Source organism: Narcine bancroftii, chromosome 1 (genome assembly GCF_036971445.1).
Source record: "Narcine bancroftii isolate sNarBan1 chromosome 1, sNarBan1.hap1, whole genome shotgun sequence".
Lineage (NCBI taxonomy): Eukaryota > Metazoa > Chordata > Chondrichthyes > Torpediniformes > Narcinidae > Narcine > Narcine bancroftii.
Genome location: NC_091469.1, coordinates 272,340,566 through 272,357,384, shown reverse-complemented (window position 1 = coordinate 272,357,384; position 16,819 = coordinate 272,340,566). Strand labels below are relative to the sequence as shown.

General features: G+C 41.1%; 1 long non-coding RNA gene across 1 annotated transcript; it reads left to right on the top strand.

Moving 5' to 3' along the window:
* The first annotated feature begins 1,474 nt into the window (after positions 1–1,474).
* Positions 1,475–11,223, top strand: LOC138751509 (uncharacterized). Its single transcript, XR_011350006.1, has 3 exons — positions 1,475–1,714; positions 3,874–4,086; positions 5,855–11,223. It is a non-coding gene; the product is annotated as an uncharacterized lncRNA (long non-coding RNA).
* The last annotated feature ends 5,596 nt before the right edge of the window (positions 11,224–16,819 follow it).

Below are 16,819 nucleotides of genomic sequence, written 5' to 3'. Positions count from 1 at the left end.
TCCCATCACAGACATTCCCAGTACTCTGGACCATCAGTGTCCCATAGGTGACCCTTAGAGATTCCCAGTGTTCTGGACCATCGGTGTCCCATCACAGACATTCCCAGTGCTCTGGACCATCAGTGTCCCTTAGAGATTCCCAGTGCTCTGGACCATCGGTGTCCCATCACAGACATTCCCAGTACTCTGGACCATCGGTGTCCCTTAGAGATTCCCAGTGCTCTGGACCATCGGTGTCCCTTAGAAATTCCCAGTGTTCTGGACCATCGGTATCCCTTAGAGATTCCCAGTGCTCTGGACCATCGGTGTCCCATCACAGACATTCCCAGTGTTCTGGACCATTGGTATTCCATCACAGACATTCCTAGTGTTCTGGTCCAAAACAAATCTAGAATGATTCAATAGATTATGTCAAGGCAAGTCTCCATAGACATTTCCAATCTAGATCTTGCATCAGGCCTGAAAGTAGAGAATATACCCAGAACATAGAAGTGAGAGTGAGAACTTGAGATGTGGTTCGTGAAGGGTGGACCAGACTTGGGGAGAGGAGGAGGTGGAGGAGGAGGGGGCTGGTGGGATGGAGAGGAAGAGGAGGAGGTAGTGGGGTGGTGGGAAGGGGAGGAGGAAGGGGGGATTGTGGGATGGGGAGGAGGGATTGGTGGGATGGGGAGGAGAAGGGGGTGGGATGGGGAGGTGGAAGGGGTGAGATGAGGATGAGGATGGGCGGTGGTGGGATGAGGAGGAGAGATAATGGAATGGGGAGGAGGAGTGGTGGGATCAGGAGAAAGAGAAGGAGGAGGGAGGTGGTGGGTTGGGGAGGAGGAGGATAGGGTTGTGGGATGAGGGAAGAGAAAGTGGGGTGGTGGGATGAGGGAGGAGGAAGGAGGAGGGGTGGTGGGATGGGGAGGGGGGTTGGTGGGATTCCTCCTGCGTCTGCTTCCACCATTCCCTGTCTCAACACTTTCCTCCATTTCCTCGCCCTGGTCACCATCTGCCTGTCATCGCCCTTCACCTTGTTCTGCATGTCACCTACTGGCCTCGACTTTATCCTCCCTTCTCACTTCCAATATACTGACCATCTCCCCTCTATACTCTTAATCCTGATCAGGCTGCCTACTGAAACCATCACCCATTCATTTTCCTCCACAGATGCTGCTGGTGAGCAGAATATGCTTCCAACAGTTTATATTTTTTCTCTTTATTTTGACATTTGCAGTCCATTCCCATTGGACTCCCCATCCCTTACCTTCTCTGCACTTAAAACATTCATGCCTTCTCAAGTTTCCAATTCTGATGGGTTATTGCCCTGAAACACTGAACATGGAAGATTTAACTTTTTGAACAATTTTGGGTGCATTTTATGGATTTTAGGAAGCTGATCACGAAAGTCATCTTAATCTCTTCCTATCATGTACCTTTTTTTACATATAACCTATTTCCAGTCATTTTAAGTCTTCTTCAAGCTAACAAAACCATGAAGTGCAACTTGTCAATGAAAATTAACTTTCTGAATTCGCACTTGGACGTCTTCCCTGCTGATATTGGTGCAGTCAGTGACGGACAAAGTGAAAGGTTTCACCAGGACATTGCAATCATGAAAAAGTGGTATCAGGGCAACTGGAATCCATCAATGATGGCTGACTATTGTTGGACACTGACACGAAAGGCATCAGATGCTGAATAGAAATGAAAAACAGTGGCAAGACATTTTTAGGTCAGTTGAACTAAAGCAATGTGTATTAAACATGTTTAATTTAATAAAAGTTAATGTCATGTTTCTCTAATTTCCTATACGATACAACAAATCTGAAATGATCTTTTGTTCAGCTTGAAGTTGTCTATTTTAATCCCCAATTTATTTTCAGGAAGCAAATCTATTGGAAAACAATTGTTGTCCAGGGTAACTGTTTGAAGGGCCTGTTCAATATTGTTCTATGTTCTAAGGTCCATTGGCTTCAGATCATGTGTCCCTTAGGGCCTTGGTGAAATTAACCGGGTGTGTGAGTTTCACTGGTTGTGAACGTTCTGCTGAGTATTTCCAACATTTTCTAGTTTTATTTCATTGTAAAAATATATACCATCCTGAATTCATGAATAATTAATGTTTAATTTTACAATGTTACATTTGAGACTTCATGATATTTGTTCATATCAAAAAATACTTCCTTACCAAAGAAGTATTCTGTGAACAATGTCCCTATATTTCAGCAGAGAAGACAACCTTTAGATAAGACAGGACCCATATTTCAGCCAGAATGTCATGGTTTTAGCTCATATCAGCCATATAAGACGACTCACCAATTTTCTGCTCAACACCTCAGTGCGGCTGTAAGGAACATGCCGGAGACTTGTGTCCGGGCCTCCCAGCAACAGCCCAAACTTTGTTACAACACCCCAATCGCTGGGTCCAAGTCTTCAGCCTCAACTACAGCTGGAGTTGGCATCAGCGACTCCATTCTCAACATCAGATGTGGTGCTGTCTGCATCAAGGTAGTCGCCTCAGGCTCCCGGGAAGGAGCGGGGACCTCGGCTCTACAATTATTTTTTTAAATAATTTACAATTGTAAAATGTCTGGGTGGGTTATGGCAGGGAGGAGGTCAGGGACTGGCAGCGGTGGGGAGATGGCCAGAAATTTAAGGTCACCTGTTTTTGTATCTGGCCTATAAGATGACCTTTTATTTTGGGGGGGGGGGGTGTTGTTTGGGTGCTTCAAGGGTTGTCTTATCCACCTAAATACGTGATAACTATTATGTTGTCAACAACTGGTAATCAGCTAGGATTGACCATTATGTTTCCCATTTGACACATCATAGAATTAGACAGTGGATTTGAGTAAATTTTTTTTTAGCCTTCTTGCTTATGTTGGGAAAGCTTTGTTGATGCCAGACACTCTGGGCACAATTAAAACTTATGAGGCATTTTTCATTTCCAGTCACAAAACAGTTTATTGGTCAGACCTGATAATAATTAACTTTATTGTTCAAATTATGATTAAATTGTAGGGGTATTGAAGTTCATAATAGTGAACAAATGAACTAATAATTAATAATATCTTGAACAAGTATATTTTAATTGAGATCTTTATTATAATTTCTAAAGAAACAATGTGCCTTGAGTAAGAGAATTTATGTTTTGTTCTACATTTCTAAATATAATAATCAGAACAGTTGACATTTAACTTCAATGTATTAACATTTTTTTTAAATCTCATTTTTTTTGTTGTCTTTTAAACAACTGTTGTCTTTTAAATCTCTACTTTGAAGATTCCTTTTTACAGCAGTCATTATTCTATCAGTTCAAAATTCCTTTATTGTTCTCTAAAAGCAGACAAAGAAGTGCCACTTGTCTGGCATTCCTAACAAGCAGAGCAAGAGAAACAGAAGAGAGTGCCTTCAGAGACATCAAGTTTCTGTGGATTTTGCCATCTCTTCCAATGCCACTGTTCCCTATACTCCCGTAACCTCCGTAGCTGCATGGCCATCTGTTGGTTCCAGCAGTGAACCTGAGGTTCAGGCGTCTAATTCACCCAACTTGGCCCCTGGTTCTGAGTTCATGAAATGATGAGGAAGTTGCCAGCCAACCCCCCCCCCCCCCCCCCCCCCCCCCCGGAAGCACTATTTGACATCAGCACACTCAAGGATCCCTATCCTTAAACCTCTTTCCTACAGGCCAGTCTCCAGCAACCTGCAGCCTGGTGTGCGGTCTTTGGCCAGCAAGTCCTTTACTCATCCACTGCTGCAGAGTTCTCTCAGGCTCTCCCTTTCAGTGGAGGGTGTTGGTGTTTGATTATTAGCTTCATAAAAGTCGAGCTTATTAAATGTTTGCCATTTAAAAAAAAAATTCTGAATTTCATGATTTGTCCATCTTTCTAGGTAATTTCAGAAACCTAAGACATCAATGAAATTGCTGATGCAATCAGACAACATGCTTTGCAAGGCTTTCTCCTCCAGGTGTGGAAGGAAGCTACTGACTAACTCCTTCTTCTGAATATACAACAACAGCATGAATGATCAATTATCATGGGAAGTGATGGTCCAGTTTTCTCTGTCACCACCCTCTTCAAATTGGCCTTACTTTCAAAACAGGTACAACTCATTTGACAGATTAATTTTTTGATTCATGTCCATGGTAGTGGATTGTGAAGTACTCTGCAATAATTAATGTCTTTATATAATGTTGAAATATAGATAATAAGATTGATTAATTAGGCTCCAGGGATAATTATTGCTAAGTTGCTAAACTCATGGAACATGTAATAGGAAATAATATTCAACAGAGATCATTATGTTTTTGATTATTCTACATAATAACATGATAAAAACTGAGGCTTGATTGGCCTTAGCTATTTTCTGTAGTTACAGAGTTTAAGATTTTCAAGAAAGAAATATGTTTTACAACCTTGGAATGTTCTAAAGCATTCTACGGCTAATGGAATACTATAAAATATTGTCACTGGAAGAATCTGCAAAATGTGATGGTTGATTTGCATGAAGCAGGATTCCGAGAGTAGTAATGGTTTAAGAGCTATTATCGATATTGTTTTGGAGATAAATAGTAGCTAGGTAACCACAAATAACTCTTCTCTTTTTCTTTGATATACTACCATGATGTCCTCCAGAGAACAAATTGTATTTGTTTTAAAATATGTTTGTTGTGTAAGTGCTCTATGGCAGATAGAGAATATAAATTATAGTACACAGTACAACACATACAGGCCATTGGTGCTTGATGATGTATTGCTCTATATAAACCAATTCCACAACAATCTAATCCTTCCATGTGCCTATCTAAGTGTATTTTGAATGTCCCTGTTGTACCTGCTTCCACCACCACCCCGGCAATGCATTCCAGGCATGCACAACTCTGTTGGGGGATTAAATATTTCTGATGTTTCTCCTAAACTTTCCTTCACTCACCTTAAACAGATGTTTTCTGGCATTTATTATTGTTGCCTTAAGAAAAAAAAGTCCTGGCTGTCCACCTACTTTCAAGAAGAAAAACCCTATCTCGATCAACCTTGCTTCATAAGACATGTTCTCTAATCCAGGCAGCATCCTGGTAAATTACCTCTGCCCCCTCCCGAAAGCTTCTACGTCCTTCCTGCAATGAAGCAACCAGAACTGAACACAATTCTCCCAAATGTGGTCTAACCAGTTTATAGAGCTGCAACATTATCTCATATCTTTTGAACTCAATCCCTTAACTAATGAAAGCTAGCACACCTTATGCCTTCCTTTTACAATATGAACTTAAGGGATCCATGGACTTGGACCCCAAGATCCCTTGTTCCCTCACATTTTTAAAGAAACTGCCACCATCCTTTTAATCTGCCTTCAAGTTGAACCTTCATTTCACACATATCCTTCTTTGGCTTGGCTTCGTGGACGAAGATTTATGGAGAGGGTAAAAAGTCCACGTCAGCACACATATCCAGATTGAACTCATTTGCCACTTCTCTTCCCAACTTTACATTCTGCCTATATCATGTTGTAACTTGCATCAATCTTCTACAATATCCAGCACATCTCAAACCTTCATATCATCTGCAAATTTACTGGCCCACCCTTCCACAAAAAATGAGATAAAAATAGAAAATGCTCTGAACATTTGGAAAATCATGCATCATCCCTTAAGGTTTCACATCAAAGATCCTTCATTAGAAATGGGAAAGTGAGAAACAAGTTGCTTTAAGTTGTAGAGAGGTCATGGAGAAGGATGGACAAAGGGAATATTTTTGACAGAGTGATAACAGATGATCCTAATGTTTATGAAGGTATTGCTGAATAGATCTCATCTGCCATTTAGGATCATTGCTGCCTTTGCAACTCAATGTCAAACTTGTTTTTTTTATAGATTGGTCCATTCCCCATCAGGAAGGCCTCAGAAACTTCAGCGTATTTATTTCTTGAACACAGCCATTCAGTCCCCATCAACTAACACTCCCTTCCACTTGGCAGAACTTGTCCTAATCCTGAGTAACATCTCCTTTGATTCCTCTCATTTCCTCCAGATCCAGAATGTATGGGCCCTAGCTACACCTGCCATTTAGTCAAGTATGTGAAACAGGTAGCACTCCACAATTCATCCTTCACTACATTGACAATTTCATTGGTGCTACCTCCTGCACCATAGAGAACGTGACAATTTCATTAAAGTTCACTGCCAATTTCCAAGTAGACTGTTCCTGATAACTCTCTCCCCTTCTTCGACCTCTGTCTCCACCTCAGGGGGCAAATTATCCACAGACTTTTATTACAAAACCACTGACTCCCACTACTACCTAAACTACACCACTTCCCACTCTCTCTTGTAAGGACATCACCCCTTTCTCCCAATTCCTCTGTCTCTGCAGCATCTTTTCCCCAGTTGAAACCTTCTTCTCCAGGATATCCAAAATGTCATTTAAAAAAAAGTTGATTCCTCCAGAGCCCTTTACTATCTCTCCTCCATTTATTGTACATTTACCCTTATCCAACCTCCCCTTATACAGAACAGTCTTTGCCACCCAACCAGTCTCCATTCAACACATTATCCTCCAACACTTCTGCCAACTTCAGCACGACTCCTCCAACAGCCACATCTTTCCCTCTTCACCCCTATCATTGAAATTCCTTAGTTTGCCCTTTTCTCCCCATTTGCTCTTCCACCCCATTAAGCCCCGTGTGTAATCGGAGAAATTGCAAAACTTGTACTCCCTCTCACTCTTCACTTCCATTCAATAAACCTTCCAGGTGAGGCAGAGCTTTACATGCACATCATCCAACCTATCTCCTGTATTCAGTGTACTCAACGTGACCTCCTCTTCATCAGTGAGACCAAACTCAGATTGGGTGGTGGCATCTCCAAACACCTATGCTTTGTTTGTGGGTCTAAGCTTGAACTTACTGTAGCCAACTATTTCAACACCAATATGTCTGCCTCATTCATTGTCAGGGTCTGGCCAAACGCAAACTTTAAGAGCAATATATTGTATTCCTCCTGGACAAAATAAACCTAATGGCATGAACATTGATATTTCCAATTTTAGATTCACCCCCACCTCCTTCTGGTTCCGCTCTTTCCATCTCTTCATCTACTTTTATACTTAATTTTCTCTCAAACCTTTCTTCTTTCCTAGTCATCTCTCACATCCTCTTTTTCATATCATAAATGGACCCCTCTCTATCCCCTTTCACTTTAGCTTCGATAAAGGGCCCAGAACCAAAATGCTGAATGGTCATTTCTACTCATGGATGCTGCCTGATCTGCTGACTTCCCCCCAACAGCTCATTGTTTGCTCTGGAACAGACAAGAGCCGTGAAATTCACTTGAGTTATGGGAAATGTCAGAAGCACACAAACTCAAGCTAGCATGCTGGAACATCAGAACCATGCTAGACAAGGCTGACAGCCACCGACCTGAACGTCGGTCTGCCCTCATCGCACATGAACTCCTCAGACTCAACATCGACATAGCCGCTCTCAGCGAAGTCTGCCTTGCAGATGTAGGCAGCCTCCAAGAACACGGCATGGGCTATACACTCTACTGGTCTGGCAAGCCTCAGGCTGAATGACGCCTATCTGATGTTGGCTTCATGGTCAAGAACTCCATTGCCTCCAAACTCGAAAACCTCCCAACAGGCCACTCTGACCGGATTATGTCCATGCGACTCCCCCTTCAAAACAAGTGATGCATCACTCTCATCAATGTCTATGCTCCAACCTTTCAGGCGGAATCAGCAGAAAAGGACAAGTTCTACACTGATCTGTGCAAACTCATCCAACGCACCCCTACAGCCAACAAGGTTGTCATCCTTGGCGACTTCAACGCTCGCGTTGGCAAAGATTCAGAAACCTGGCCAGGAATCCTTGGCAAGCATGGTGTCGGCAAGTGCAATGACACCGATCCAAACACTGGCACCTCCTGGACTACTTTCTGGTGTGAGGAAGAGACAAACGAGATGCGCTCCACACCAGGGTCATGCCCAGCGCGGAATGCCATACTGACCACCGGCTTGTTCGCTGCAAGCTCAACTTCACTTCAAGCCAAAGTTCAAGAACAGTGGAGCCCCCAGAAAGAGGTTCAATGTTGGGAAACTTGCAGTCAGACATAGTGAGAGGAAACTTCCAGGCAAACCTCCAAGCAAAGCTCGAGGATGGAAACTGCCTCACGGACACGTCTCCTGAAACCCTCTGAGATCAGCTGAAAACGGCAATACTGGAATCCACTGAAGAGGTACTGGGCTTCTCCTCCAGGAAAAACAAGGACTGGTTTGACGAAAACAACCAGGAAATCCAGGAGCTGCTGGCAAAGAAGCGATCTACCCACCAGGCTCACCTTGCAAAGCCTTCCTGGCCAGAGAAAAAATGAGCCTTCTGTCTTGCATGCAGCCATCTTCAGCGCAAACTCCGGGAGATCCAAAATGAGTGGTGGCCTAGCCTCGCCAAACGAACCCAGCTTAGCGCCGACATTGGCGACTTCAGGGGTTTTTATGAGACACTAAAGGCTGTGTACGGCCCCTCACCCCAAGTCCAAAGGCCTCTGCGCAGCTCAGACGGCAAAGTCCTCTTCAGTGACAAGATCTCCATCCTCAATCAGTGGACAGAACACTTCCAATCCCTTTTCAGTGCCAACTGCTAAGTCCAAGAATCTGCCCTGCTCCCGCTCCCTCAACAACCCTTGAGTCTAGAGCTGGATGAGGTCCTTACCCGGGAAGAGACATATAAGGCAATTGAACAACTGGAAAATGGCAAAGCAGCAGGTATGGATGGAATCCCCCCCCCAGAGGTCTGGAAGGCTGGTGGCAAAGCTCTGCATACCAAACTGCATGAGTTTTTCATGCTCTGCTGGGACCAAGGAAAGCTGCCTCAGGGCCTTCGTGATGCCATCATCATCACCCTGTACAAAAACAAAGGCGAGAAATCAGACTGCTCAAACTACAGGGGAATCACGCTGCTCTCCATTGCAGGCAAAATCTTCGCTAGGATTCTCCTTAATAGACTAATACCTAGTGTCGCCGAAAATGTCCTCCCAGAATCATAGTGTGGCTTTCGCACAAACAGAGGAACTATTGACATGGTCTTTGCCCTCAGACAGCTCCAAGAAAAGTGCAGAGAACAAAACAAAGGACTCTACATCACCTTCGTTGACCTCACCAAAGCCTTTGACACTGTGAGCAGGAAAGGGCTTTGGCAAATACTAGATCGCTTCGGATGCCCCCCCAAATTCCTCAACATGGTTATCCAACTGCACGAAAACCAACAAGGTCGGGTCAGATACAGCAATGAGCTCTCCGAACCCTTCTCCATTGACATCGGCGTGAAGCAAGGCTGTGTCCTCGTACCAACCCTCTTTACTATCTTTTTCAGCATGATGCTGAAACAAGTAATGAAAGACCTCAACAATGAAGACGCTGCTTACATCTGGTACCACACGGATGGCAATCTCTTCAATCTGAGGCGCCTGCAAGCTCACACCAAGACACAAGAGCAACTTGTCCATGAACTACTCTTTGCAGACAATGCCGCTTTAGTTGCCCATTCAGAGCCAGGCATCCAGCGCATGACGTCCTGTTTTGCAGAAACTGCCAAAATGTTTGGCCTGGAAGTCAGCCTGAAGAAAACTGAGGTCCTCCATCAGCCAGCTCCCCACCATGGACTACACAAAAGAGTCTGGAAAACAACCACCTGAAGAAACACACAAAGATCAGCATGTACAGAGCCGTTGTCATACCCATGCTCCTGTTCGGCTCCGAATCATGGGTCCTCACCTATGGCTTCTAGAACGCTTCCATCAGTGCTGTCTCCGCTCCATCCTCAACATTCATTGGAATGACTTCATCACCAACATTGAAGTACTCGAGCTGGCAGAGTCTGCAAGCATCAAATCCACGCTGCTGAAGACCCAACTGCGCTGGGTGGGTCATGTCTCTAGAATGGAGGACCATTGCCTTCCCAAGATCGTGTTATATGGCGAGCTCTCCACTGGCCACTGAGACAGAGGTGCACCAAAGAAGAGGTACAAGGACTGCTTAAATAAATCTTTTGGTGCCTGCCACATTGACCACCGCCAGTGGGCTGATCTCGCCTCCAACCGTGCATCTTGGCGCCTCACAGTTCGGTGGGCAGCAACCTCCTTTGAAGAAGACCGCAGAGCCCACTTCACTGACAAAAGACAAAGGAGGAAAAACCCAACACCCAACCCTAACCAACCAATTTTCCCTTGCAACCGTGCCTGCCTGTCCCGCATCGGACTTGTCAGTCACCAACGAGCCTGCAGCAGTCATGGACATACCCCTCTATAAATCTTCGTCCGCGAAGCCAAGCCAAAGAAGAAAGAAGAAGAATAGCGTTTGTGGAGAGAGAAAAACTAGTTACTATTGATTATACATAATCAGCAGAAATGATCAGCTTTCACAAATGCTGCTTCACCTCCTGAGTATCTCTAGCATTTTCTGCTTTTTCAAGTTTCCAGAAGTCTTACTTTTTTGATTTTTCAACTTTTTAAAGTTGAGATAACTTTTGAAGCTCATCTCAACTATTTTGACAGTATGACCTGATGAACACACAGTAAAAGAAAAGAAAAAAATGAGACAGCAGAAGGTTCAGATTCAGATTTATTGTCAGAGTACATACAGGACATTACATAGAACCCTGAGATTTCTTTTGCCTGTGGACATGGCAGAATTACCACTAATTGTTAGGTTCAATCCACAGCGGCTGAGCAGCACAGGAATGTATGGTACCAACATAAGAACAATGGAAAACTCTTGCTTCAGTTATATGAATATATAACACTCTCAAAAGAATTCCATAAAAATTTAGTGATGATAATATGAAATTTGTTAACTGACATAATTATGTCAATTCTCACATTTTTCCATATATGGATATTTTAAGTTGATGAATAAATGCTATGTGGATTACAATTAATCCAAGAATATGTTTTCAAACAAGATCCTTTTTCACTCACTTCCAAAATCACAATTTTAGAATAACTGAGTGCATTGTTCACCTTGTAGAATCAGTCAATCAATGTGTTCTTATTCCACCTATCATTTCTAGTTTTAGGAGTAGCAATGACTTCACTTTAGACTACGACACAAATCAGCAGATTTATTATCATTTAGTAAACTGAATACACTCATTTTAATAATTTCATTTACATTTTGTTTTTAAAACATGCCAAGAACTACCTTATTGCCAATTGTACAATGTTTGGTTATTTTCTTCAGTGTAAACATAATGCCCAACTGTAGTTTATGAGTTTGGAACAGTAAAAGATAAATAAAACTCAAGTGTCTTTTTCGTTTGTTAACAGCACATCATTAATCATTTCCATTCAGGAAAGTCATAATTAAGTAAACCATAAAAATTTACTTTCAACCGGCATGCAGATTGGATGAAAGTATCCTCAATTTGTGTCTGAAAATACTTTCAAACTGAACAGAAAAATCAGTTTGGCTGATCAATTGAAGTGGTTATCTTGTTAAACAATAGGGCTAATTTACATTTTAGATGGATTATTCATATTCCACAATGTTGTAGACAGATTCACCCAGAGTAATATCTGGCTGGCCCAGGATGATATTGGATTGCCAAGAATTAATTGGACTGCTTGTTTAACAGTCTCATTGAATCCATCCTCACTCAAAGATAAATTAGGTAAGACTGACTACAATGCTGATTGCATGTTCTGTGTAACACTCAGGGGTGCAGACAACTTGTTAAGAGATGATAATCAATTATAATTACCCTTCTTTTTCTCTTCCAGTACTTTCACAACTGTGTTTATAACTCCTCCAACGACCTCCAGTTTCCCATTTCTAGATCCAATCTTCTTTTCATTGTGGAGATCTGCTCCCCAAATCTTGATGCCACAAACAGCCCCTTTCTCATCTAGCAGAATATGTTTTTACATTGAACATTTTCCCTCTGGATGCTCTTGCTTCACCTAAATATAAAATGTGACAATAGAAACAGATACTTTTCAAATACTTTTGCTTTATCATGAAATATTCTAACTTCCAGTCTTTCAATCAAGCTCAAGTTTATAATCATCTGACTGAACATACAACCAATGAAACAGCAATTCTCCGGACCACAGCGTACAGACATATGCAATACACATGTTACAAACTAACTGACCCCCACCCCCCCTCCTGGGTAATACTAACATAGGAACTGTAATGGAAGATTTGCCAGACAGTGGTAAATTCAAAATAATAGTTTTCATTAAATCTATTTATCGCAACAGTTCTTACTTAACTCTAAAGTTACTTAACTCTAAGCTTAAACCCCAATATGCGCAAGTGTAATTGTATAAATATGTGTGTATTAATACACTTTAATACAAAGTCCAAACTATTTCAGTTTAAACTTGAGTCTGAAAAGTTAATTTTTTAAAGTACATTTTTTTATTTTTTCCATAAATTTACATAGAAAAATTCTCTAATATTTTATATATATATACAAAACTTTTTCTTTACAATGAACAAACAAAACAAAACAAAACAACCCCTCTCTCCTCTTTCTTCCACAGTATAAATCCATACACCAAAGGAAGACATTATTATTTGTCCCACCCATCCTCTTTTTAATTTATCATGTCCTAATTTGGTAAGATGTGTTTCCTGCAAAAAGATTATATCCACTTTTAATTTCTTTAAGTATGCTAAGACCCTCTTCCTCTTCACTATCCTGTTTATCCCGTTAATATTAAAACTAATAAGCTTTAGTGTTTTATTCATTCCATTTTTCACACAAATATTGTTTATCAATAATATCTTCCCAATTTTCTAAATACTGTTGTAACATTTCCTTATTAAAGGACATTTCCAACATATACATTTCCCCTTTAAGAAACACATATCTCTAGCTCTGACGGTGACATTGACAATAGTACCCGGAAGCCCATGATAAAAGCCTGCGGGTTCTTCCTCCCTTTGGCACTATCTTTTAAAAACACTCCTCTCCCGGTGTCATCTTCCCCCCCAGTCAGAGCTCACACCTTGCTGCTTTCCTTACCACCTTTCTGTCTTTTCAGAGCTTTCCATATAAACCAATTTTTTTCCCTTGTAAAAATGAAAACAAGATGGCTCAGTATTATTAGTATAAATAAAAGGAAACGTCTTTCAGTTAGTCTCATTTTGAAATGGTCTTTTCTGTCCTTTCACCTGGTGACTTTAATCTTTTCATAACTTTCTTAAAAGCTCTTCCACTTCATTATTCTTGAAAATTCATTGATTACCTTCTGAGTCATCCACCCTCAGCTTTGGTGGATAAATCATTGTGACAGTACAGATTCTCTCACCATTGTGTATATGTACAGATGGTAGTGTAGGATGACTGTGATTGGCTGAGAGCGTAGCCACGCCTACAGGCAGGTCTTGAAGGATTGCTCCTAGCCAGACCAGGTCATTCTGGACTGGTCAACCTACATGTGATACGCTCCAGTCTTCTAGTTAATAAAAGCCTTGGTTTGGATCAACAAGCCTTTGATTCTTTCGACGCGCTCTACAATAATTGAATATTTCAAGTTTTTAGATTGCAGTTGTCTCTTTACCTCATCAAATTCCTTTCTTTGTTTGACCAAAGCAGGGCTGAAGTTCTGGAAAAATATTACTTTTGCATTGTCCACCACTAATGGGCCATTATTAATTTTTGATTATTAATTTGCTGCTCCCAAGATCATATCTTTCTCCCGGTAACTTAAAAGTCTTACCAGGACTGATCATGGTTGCTGTTCACGGGTTATTCTGGGTCCAAGGGTCTGGTGAGCCCTTTCAATTTGCAGCTTTGCATTTAACTTATTTTGTCTCGGCATTTATGGGATCCATGTTTCAAAGAAACTCAGTGGGTCTTTTCCCACTATTCCTTCTCTCAGTCCAGTGATTCTTACATTGTTACGTCTGCTAAAATTTTCCATATGATTGATCTTGCCCATCAGTCCTTTCTTTTCTGTGTCCCACATTTTTGCTTTTCCTTCCAGTGCCTTCAACCAGTCTTTTGTTTTGCCCAGCTCAGCCTCTGAATGAGCATTCGTTCATTTAAGTCTTCCACTTTAATTCTTTAATTTCCATTACCTTCTCATCTCTCATCGCTGATTCCATACTCGTAAAATGACAGCATAAAGTTTCCTTCACGTTCAGGATGGTGGTTATATCTTGGGCCGACTCCCCTGCTCTGCTGGCTTCAGCCAGTCCCAAGGCCCCTGCTGAGTCATTCCACTTGATGATCTTGGTTGAGCTGTCACTTCTTCAGTTTTTGTTCTCAGTTGCCTTGGTCGTTTAGCACTAGTTGTGTCCATTTTTGATGATAAAATTCAGTTTTTGAGCTTTTAAACCATCTTTTTAATACTTTTTATGGAGAGCTCTGTCAAAACACCTACTCATGGCCACACCCCCTTTCGTAAAAAAATTCTTAATTTTAAAGTTTTAATTGTCTTTTTGACACTCAATCAAAACACGTCTGTCTAGGCCCTTCATATGACCATGGCCCCCAAAAAGTTAGTTTTAAGGCCCAGTATTTTAAATTCATGTTGAACTTGAAGTTCAGAAGTGATTATGAAACATCATTCTTTTAAATTGTTTGTTAACAATTAGTCCTTGGACTGTTCAAACTCATAAATCTTGTTGAGTTATTTCCCCGGGAAGAGATTTATTTTTTAACTCTCACACTGGTGATCTTCAACTCCCTCTTAGCATAAGAGTTTTGGAGTTCTTGTCCAAGACGAGGCTACCTTCTAATAACAAAAAGGGATAGTCAGAAGTTGTCTGGCTTACTTTAAAGCCACTTATAACAGTACCTTCTCCTTTTCCAGAGAATACTGTCAATCTTCTATTTCTTCTAGTTTATATTTCTTCTGGGCTCAAGATACCTCTGCCTTCGGATACCTCTATCTTATAGACAATACGACTCCAAAAGATTACCTCACTTCTGTTTCAAAGCTTTAAGTATTTCACTCACATGGCTCTGAGTTTTATTTCTCTTGTTCAAGAGGTCATAAGTGATTTAGTTTAAAAACAGATGGCTTCCTTCAGCAGTTATTATTGAGTACTTAGATACTTCTGCTTTTAATAAAACAAACACTCCATTATTCTTGAATAATTAAGACACACTTCAGATCCATTAGCTCTGTCTTTCCAAGATATGTCGACTCCAAAAATGAACTCTTTGAGTTCAATGGTGTATCTGTAAATGTGCTGACATGTGTGTGGCCCTGTACCACCCCATAACTAACTTACTAAGAATACATATACAATATTTTAACTCCATAATTTACTTTACTAAGACATTTTTATAAGAAATATAGCTTCACCTTAACCTAAATATTGCTATTAACACAGATCCATTACACACAGCCCAGAGACCACCCAACATGAAATCATCTTCCTTTTGTGTTCTGAACAGATTCTTCCTTCACATCACCTTGCTACAATCTTCAAGGCATCTTTCCATTCCAACACAGGATATTCAGCATTGCCCCCTCACTTCTTCCACTTGCACCATTCAAGACACAGTTGCAGAAACTTGACTCACAATAGACAATTAAGTTAGATTGTGTCTCGTATTAGTTAGGGAACAAGTGCCAATTCAAATGAAGTTGTATTATGTAAGAGGAAGGAAAATGTCATTGTTTTTGAGGTCATGTCTTCAGATCAGTGATAAGATTTCAGAGCAGAAACACATCCTCGTTATTATCAGTAGATTACAACAGAATACACATCTGTATTTTGCAGAACTGCACAGAGGTGTAAGAACCATGATCTCACTTCTCTTACAGCAAAACAAAACAAATATAAATGCATGTTTTATTATTTTGTATATACTGTGGCAGCCCACAACCGCGGAGATCGGGCCGGCACAATGCATGGTAATAAACAATGGCATAACTCACTAACGCGACGCCTAGCATAGCAAACCGGAGCGGTTGAAAGATGGGGCAGTACAAGACCAGCAGTCCTAAAATGGCGCTGGCCTGGCTGCCCAGCTAACAGAGCAACACCAGGCTGGGGAAGAAGGGTATTCATCTGCAAGAATGTTCCCGTGGGCGAGAATCCCATTTTTGTTATTCATGCGGCCAATCAACCAAACAGTGGGAACTCCAACTGTATAAAAGGAGCCTTTCCAGCCTCAATAAAGTCAGAACCTAACCTCCCACACGCAAGTGTGTGTGTTTCTTCGTAGCAGACGGCTAAAATACAGTATTTCCCTCCCCAACTCAACCAATTGGAAAAACACAACTAGTCTATTTTGAAGAAAGTATCACGTGTAAGTTCTGTAGGTTATGTTGCTACTAGATGTAATGGTTTTCATTATTTACTGTTGGTCCCACAGTCCTTTGCTGAATTATTTCATCAGATAATGGCAAATCTATAGTATAGGACTTGCAGAAACTTAGTGGTTGTAAAAACAGATGCAGTGTCAATAACTGTGTTTAGCAGATTCAGAAAATACTTGTTGGGATGTTTGCATTTAAACAGTTTGCCTTTAAAAGTTCATGTAAAGAAAATGTCAGTTTCATAAAAATAAAAGATGTTACTTCCAACTTTAATTATTCTTTTCACTTCCCTTTTGTTGAGGATATGAACCTCTTATCTTCAATACATTACTAAAAATAGCATGAAAAGATTTTGAAGGAAACTATATTTGAATAATTAAGAAAGGCATTTGTCTTAAGAAGGACACAATTCATTAAAAGAAATGAATTTTCATCAGACGACTGATCTTTGGTGTTTAGCAATCTCCAAAGATCAATGCTCCCAAAATCACACTGAAGGTCTGTAATATTTTGGAGTGAGAGACTCACCCAGGATAATACCAGCCATAGCTGGTGTCA